General features: G+C 60.1%; 1 long non-coding RNA gene across 1 annotated transcript; it reads left to right on the forward strand.

Moving 5' to 3' along the window:
* The first annotated feature begins 466 nt into the window (after window positions 1–466).
* LOC134162910 (uncharacterized) lies at window positions 467–2,719 on the forward strand. The gene is made up of 3 exons (XR_009964487.1): window positions 467–573; window positions 1,451–1,598; window positions 2,466–2,719. It is a non-coding gene; the product is annotated as an uncharacterized LOC134162910 (long non-coding RNA).
* Window positions 2,720–7,810: the final 5,091 nt, after the last annotated feature.

The raw sequence follows: 7,810 nt of genomic DNA on the forward strand, positions 1-7,810 counted from the left end.
TCAGCCACCACTGGTACCGGTGCTGGTACATGCTGCACATGCTGGTATTGGTGTGAAGCCCATGGCCCCACAGGAGGGCATCCAGGCTGGGGGTCACTGCCATGGTATTCTGGGGGTCACACCTTGCTCCAGCTCTGGGCCAGGTCTCAACAATCCTTGGCACAGGTTTGCCAGGCCCCACAGTAGATCTGGGGAGTGCCACGCTGGGACTGGTGGCACAGTGGCAGGAGAAGCACATGTGCTCCCTGCTGACAGCCGTCCTGAGGGGCTGCTGGGGAGAATGTAGGGGGGACCCCCATGCACCCCTTCCTCCGCACCCCATCCCCACAACCTCTCTGGTGCCCACTACTACCAGACAAGTGCTTCCCATGTGCCTGACGCCTCTGTCATGGCTACTTTTGCAGATGTCAGGCCAGCCCTAGTGTTGGGGAATGCCACTCCTGGTGTGGTTGGATGGGGATGTGGGGCAGTGCCTGTGGCCCTGAGCAGGGGCCAGGGCTGGGCAGACTGGCTGCCAGCAGGGTGAGGTTGCTGGCAGCACCACTGGGCTCTTCGAAAGAGTCAGGCACCCCAGTGAGCCTGGCAGGATGCAGCAGGAGGTTAGGGAGGCAGTGCCTGGAGCTGGGAAGCACTGGTGGAGGATGCAAACCCTTTCCATGGGCTACCTGGGGCAAAGGGTACAAGGGTGGGTGCCCTTCAAGCTCCCCACAGGATGCACTGAAGCATCCCCAGGGCATGGCAGAACCATTTGCCCTGCTGGGGTCTAGGGTGGGAAACCCAGCTCTGGGGCTTGGTAGGGCAGCCTGGAGCATCCTCACAGGGACAGTACCCATAGTGTTGCACGGAGCCATGCGCGGGCACCGGAGCCAGCACAAGCTGGCGGCAGGGCCAGGCACGGGCAAGGGTTTTGGCAGCAGAGGTGCCGGTGACTCAGAGCTGGCAGGAATGTGGGAAATGCAGCCGGGCTGCGGTGCCACGTGAGGCGCAGGCAGGGCCAGGCCTGCCAGCACGGCCAGGCTCCACGCAGCCACGCTTGGCTGGGGCAGTGAGGGCACTCTGCTGACGAGGCACCGCAGGTAGGCCCTAATTAAGTGTGTGGGTCGTGGGGACGGGTTCAGCTCGCCTTCCTCCGCAGCGTTGAGCAACCACGGTGCGGCTGCCCACCCGCCTGCCTGCAGCTTTTGGGTGCTCAGGGTCCATGTACCCAGGTCCTGCCCGCTGCAGCCCTGCACTGGGTGATGGTGGTCGACGGCAGCTCCATGGGTGGGTGATAGCGGCTGGGCAGGGTGAACCAAAGCTTGCAAGATGGCCAGGAGTGGGAACTGGGGACCCCAGCTCTAGGCTTGTGTCCCCCATCGTGATGTGCTACTGCCCCCTTGCCCATGGATGCTGCCCCGTGCCCTGTGGGACCCCAGCCCAGCCCTCCCCTGGAGCGTTTGCTGCCAAACAGACCTTATGCTGCTGGAAGAAGCTGCCCAGACATCTCCTAGCCCTCCCAGGGTGTCATTTGGATGTGGCATGAGCTGCTTCTCTGCTGGTAAATGCCTCCAACCGCCCCAGGACAGGCAGAGGATGGCTCTGGAAAGCAGCTATTTCTGGTAAGACCCGGAGCACAGGTATTTGGAGGTGATGTTACCTTCAACCAGGGATGGGGAAGACCCCACAAGAGCAGGCAGTGGCAGCAGCTCTTGGGTACCTGCACTCTTCACCTAGGACAGAATTTGTGAGTCCTTCTGGGAAGGGTCAGTGTGTGTCCAAAGAGAAGTGGCCAAGGAATTTGATGCCACAGGGAGAGGGAAAGGCTGTAGAGAGGTGGATCTCAAGTGGTGGCTTTCCTGGAGCATCCCAGGAGTGCAGGCAGGACTCAGGCTGACAGCAGAGGTAAGAATGAGCCTGGCTGCAATCCAGTTAACCACGGTGCTCAGTCACCAGGTCAAAAGCCAGATGAATGAGGCCATTGACTGAGCAACAGGGGCCAAATCCAGGCTGCAAAGTGCAAGGGGGTTGTTGGCATCTTCTCTTCCACACGAGAGTGTGCTGATGGGCCCCTCCTGGAGCAGGGACAGGTCCTTGGGGCACAGATGGGATGAAGTGTGCAGAGATTTGATGTGAGGGATAGGGGCGCTTGCCCGCTCTTCCCTATCCTACTAAGGGCAGGTTGGAAAGGCGAAGTCCCAGTGGAAAAGTGGTTCAGGAACCAGAGAGCACTCCCATGCGGTAGTCTTACAGCAAGGGAGGTGTTTACAGGCAGGTTTGGGTGCCTGGAAAAGTGGATGTGAGCCAAGTGATGCTGTAGCTGGGGTAGGGACATCTGGGGGCAGAGGGCACCCTTCGGGCCACGGGCAGTGAAAGGCAGAAGGGCATGAAGCTGCGGGGTCAAAGTGAGTCAGGAGCGAGTCACGGCCAAACAAAAAGTGAGATGCTCGGATAAGAACCGCAGCTGACTCAGTTTCCACCTCTTCCAGAGGGTGACCACAGGGAATGGCCAGGGACCAGCTGGAACCCCCCTTTTCTTGGAGCCAGCACTGGAAGGAAGCGGCAATTGCACACCCTTTGGGACCTGAGAGCCCAGACATGTTAGCGGGAGCTGCACCAACTGCTGCAAGGGCCCCCATCCAGTGCTGGTGTCTTGAGGCATGGAGGGTCCCAGGGGATCCCAGGAGCCAGCCTGGTAACCTGAGCTCAGACCTCATACCTTCCTGAAGAGCTGAAGAAGAAGCTGTTTGAATTAAATAGGAGAGATTTCCCCCTTATTAGCGGGCTATTAATCACATTCAGGTTTTTTTTTAAATGGAGCTGTTGCACAACAGGTTGAGTAACAGCCTAATAACAGGCTGTAAATCTCAGTTTGCTCTCCGGGAGATTACAGATGTTAATAACAGATAATGAGCCACAACTCACGAGCTGCTCCTCTCCCCCGCCCCTTTGATCCCTCTGCTCTGCCCCTCGCTGTACTCAGCCTCCAGGATGGAGCAGGGCTGCAGGAGACCCCCAAAAATGCAAACCAAGAGGTTTATCCAGCACCACCACCAGCACCACCACCAGCACCACCAGCAGAGTTGGGGTCCAACGGCCCAGTCCTGCCTGCAGAAACCAGCCCCCACTAAACCCAGCTTCTCCTGCAGCCCCCTACCACCACCCATGCTGTCACCCCACACCTGTCTAGAGCAGGTTTTAGGGTCCATGGCTCCATGCGCTGGTTCATGCGACTCATCTTTAGCTGTGGGAGCACAGGGAGCAGCATCAGTGCACCCAAGGCTGTACTCTTGCAGCCTGGGGGAGCTGGCTGAGAGCTGCTGCAGGTCCCCAGGAGCTTGGGTGCCTGCAGGACTTGTGCAGGACGGCTGGGCAGGCAGGGCTTGGCCCCTGCTCTGACTGCTGCCAGACCCTGGGCATAACTCTCCCCATCCCATGTCCTCCCTGCTGCAATCACCTCAGGGTTCTGGGCCTCATGCATGCTCAGGGCTGCTCTTGGGCTTGCTACCACCCAGGACATGGCGAGACCAGAGCATATCACACACGATGAGAGCCTGTTGCACTGAGACAGGTAGCAGCTTGCTGCAGCAGAGCTGTGCAGGGGAGCTAGCCCATGCGAAACCTGCTGGGGAGGTTTCCAAACCCATCCCCTCCCCACCTCCTGCCTGCTGCCCCATCCCTACCTAGGGCCCCCTTCCCAAAATGGGGACTGACCACCAACGTGACTTTCCATCCTGGATGCGTGCACGTGCTGCCTGCATCCTTCCTCTGGGATACACACACAACACACCCCTGCAAGCCCTGGGGCAGCCAGACACTGCTCTGGGGACAGGGACAGTCCCAAAAGGGCTCCCCCTCTCCCTGCCCCATGCACTGGCTGGCAGCAGGAGTCTGGAGGGACCCTGCAGAAGGGGTTGAGTGTGTATTGCCCCCAGAGGACTTTCTCCTGCTCCTGACTTGAATCAGACACCACAAAGCACAGGAGGAGGGTGACAGTGGTGCAGCCTTTGCCATAGGGTGTGGTGTGGTCCCTCCATCCTCAGGTTCAAGAGACATCTCACACAGGTGGCAGCCATCCCCACCAGCATCCTCCCAGCACCCTGCAGGGTATCGGCCCGCAGCTGCTGCTATATAGAGCACAGAGGGGCTGGCAGGAGGCATGGGACAGGGTGCAGGAGTCACCCAGCAGGTAGGGCTGGTGAGGGCAGTGAGTCAGTGTCAGCTTTCCCTACCAGGGTGGGACTGCCACAGTCACCCAGTGTCCTGCCACACTCACCATGCACACCGGGCAGCACTGAGCAGCTGGCAGGCATAGCAAAACCTGCTCCCCTGCCCGGGATTCCTTCCTGAGGGCTCCTGGGCCCATCCCCACCTCCAGCAGGTCAAATCAGGCACGGTGCAGGCAGTGGTGGGGCCCCATCCCTTGTGCAGGCACTTGATGTTCCTCATCCTGATCCGTACAAAGGGGTGCAGAGGGTTGGGAGTTGCTGGCTCCCCCCAGTGCCATCAGTTATGGTGGAGAAGGATGGTTATGGAGAAGGATGGGGCAGCAGCTGTGCTTGCTGTGAGAGCCGACTGCTGGCCAGGAGCTGTGAGCCAGCTCCCTGCATGGCACTAAGCCAGTGCAGGCAGCGCTCCTGTGGTACTGCAGAGGTATCCTTGTGTCCCTTCAGGAGCACCATGCCATCTCTCCAGCAGACCTGGGACACTGATAGAGATGGACACCTAGAAAGCTGTAGCCAGGAGCCCATCCAGAGAAGGCTTGGTTTCCAGCACCTGCCTATGGCAAGGATTATTCAATGACCCAAAGGGGCTTTCCTGTCCTGACCTGGAGGCACAGTGCCACCAGCACATTAGCACATGGGACCACATCTCTGCATGGCTACCTTGGGCCATGGGGCAGTGTCCTCTCCGCACACAGGGAAGGTGCTCTGGAGGAGCCCTGGATGGTGCATAGAGTATAAGCAAGGAGGAAAGCACTTTTCAAGAGGAGAAGATGCTGGTGGAGCTACAAGCGCACCTTGGAAGATGCAGCAACCACGGCCAGGCCACCTTAGGGTGCTGGCCATCCCACACAGCCCAGCCTTCAGCACCCAGCACCCCGTTAGGTGGATGTCAAGCAGTGCTCTCCTGGTATTTGGCAACGAGGCTGCCGGCCCTTTCCCTAGGGACACCTCACAGCGGGATGAGGACGGTGCCACTCCCTGGCACAGGGAATGTGGACCAGGGCTGCTCCAGCCAGTTTCCTTTAGGATGTTGTTACTAACCCCACACATGAGTCACAGTGTTTGTGGGTGCTCCTGGCTCCGGGTGGGTGGTGGGGGCTGCACCCCTCCGCAGCCTGTCCATGGCCACATTCCTCCACAACATGCATGGGGACCAGAGCTCCTCCATGCTGGTCTATGGGGAGGGAATCCTCAGCAGCAGAGTGCTGGAGCAGGGTGCAGACATAAAGGTATCCCCATCGCGGCACCCAGGGAGGGCTGACACCCCTTCTCCATCCCTGCTCCTTGGGCTTTCCCGCGGCCAGGGGCTGCCTTGAGCGGCGTGACAACCACCGAGGCGGTGATGAAAGTCGGCGGAGGGGAGGTTTGTGGCCGGGAGGCTGCTATAAGAGAGCCCGGGACCTTTGATATGCAGAAGCCTCCGGCCCCTCTGATTGCATTAGCGGGTTTAGTGCCCGAGCAAGCACCCAGCCCCCGCTATCAGGAGCTGCTCAAGGGCCCAGGTCCTATTTTAGATGCAAATGGCCCCGCAATTGTGGACTTGGAGGGGAGAAGAACTCCAAAATCACCGCCGGGTGGAAGCAGACCTGCCTGGAGACAAAAGGGTTCCCAGGGGCCTTGAGTGGCCCCGTAATCACCGCACTGATGGCTCAGGTGCGGAGCATCTCAGCCTCGATAGCTTCCCGGAACCAGCCTCTTTATGGGAAGTGCACATTCCCGGAGGAATCTCTCACCATTCCCACTGCCACCCCTGGCTGCCCGCTTGTCCCCTTGCCTGCCACTAATGTCCCCAGGGCAGGCGGCTCCTACCCCAGGGCTGGAGCTCGGCTCTGCTCTCGGCTTTGAAGTGCATCAGATTGGGCTAATGGGGAGATGTGTCCATCAAACTCGCACACAGAGAGGCTGGGGGAGGCGACCCCCGTCCAGGTTCAGGGGAGGTGACCAGGCATGGCTGGAGCCCCCTTGGTATCCCCCCAGACGCTGTGCCCACTGTGGCCCCATTTGTACCAGGTGAGCTGGAGCAGACTCGCCATATTTGAGCCAATTCAGCAGTATCCTGACTCCCTAAATCCACCCAAGCACTCAGAGCAATGCTGGGCCTCAGTCCTGCTGGGATGTGGCAGCCGCCAACACCCTAAGGCAGCAAGCAAGACTTTTCTGCTCCTGGTCCAAGCACCATCCTAGTACTGCTCTACTGGCCCCAGGGCACCTTGTGGCACCTTACATCCCCATCCCCTAAGCTGCTCCGGCCCTTCCCTTGGGCGGGGGGTGTTGCGGAGCTGCCCCATGGCTCCCTACCCCCCACACCTGGGCTATAAGCCTGTGAGGGCAGGGTCCCCAAAGGGCTTGGTGTGGGGAGTGCCTGGGATGTGGGCCTGGGTCCCCTTCTCCTGAGAAGCAGCCAAAAAAACAGCCTCACATTGCTGCCCAGTTACATGGAGAGCTACACAGAGCCTCACTGCAGCCCCATAGAAACTCTGCCTACCATCCAGCAGCCCCAGCCCCAGAGCAGAATAAGGGATGTGGGGCCATGCATGGGGTGCAGCATTGGAGTCAGGATGGTCTTACCCCTGGAGATCCCCTGTCCACCCCCCCCAGCTCTCCTTACCCGTGGTGTGGGCTCAGCCATGGCCTGGACCACAACCCCCCCACACCCCAGTCCAGCAGCCCACTAACCCGAATACGAGCCATGAGTTCAGTCAGGCACATCTCTGGGATGGGAGACGGATACAGGGGGGCATGGGACTTTCTCAGGGCTGATGGCCACCTGGACAGCGTGTAGGGTGCCAGGTGAGGCAGGAGGGACTGAACTGGCATGGTGGGGAACAGAGGACCTCAGGGTCTCAGTGCCTCATGGTCACCATCACTTTCCAAAACAAGGAGACAGGCAGGCAGGTGCACGGGGCACAGCCTCTGCATCCATCCTGCAAAACCACATGGCTTTGCTTTGATGTAGGTGGAAAATTCCCTGTTTGTTCAGGAATCTGAGGGGCCGGAGGCTCCAACACTGGCTGTGCTCGGTGAGGGATTAAAAGCGTGTTTTGGTGGAAAGATTTTTCCTCTCCTGACTGGGGAGGTGACATCCGAACCTTATTTTCCTTTCCGCGCTGGGACACCCGCCAGTGCAGCCGAGTGGTCCCCGGAGAGCCACAGGACACAGCGGCTGCGCGGAGACCCTCGATGGCACTTGGGATGGCTGGCACGTGGGAATAGCGGCAGGGAAGATGGAGCCGAGGAAAACGGAGGCCGTTAGAGGCTGAGTTTGGGCTCGGGGCTATTTGCCTGTAGCCTGAACACACACCGAGGTCGGGCAGGGATCCGGCTCGGCTGTGGATGTTAAAATAGCACCTCCAGTGCCAAGGACCCTCCTACTCTGCCACGGGCTGGGTGGATCCCGGCCCCGCTGTGCACCTTGCTTTGCTGGTGATGCGCTGCACGCCCGGCCGGCTCCGCTCCAGCACCGCAGCCGCTGTAGGGCTGGGAGGCAGGGAGAGGTGTGCTGCTGTTCCTGCCGCACGCCCGGCCACGGCCGTGCACCAGCACAGGGACAAACAGCCCCTGGCCACCCCCAGCACTGTCTGGTCAGGGGACACATCCTCTGGGCGGGG

This window comes from Pezoporus occidentalis, unplaced genomic scaffold (assembly GCF_034315485.1).
Source record: "Pezoporus occidentalis ecotype Australia unplaced genomic scaffold, CSIRO_AGI_Poc_V1 ctg194, whole genome shotgun sequence".
NCBI lineage: Eukaryota > Metazoa > Chordata > Aves > Psittaciformes > Psittacidae > Pezoporus > Pezoporus occidentalis.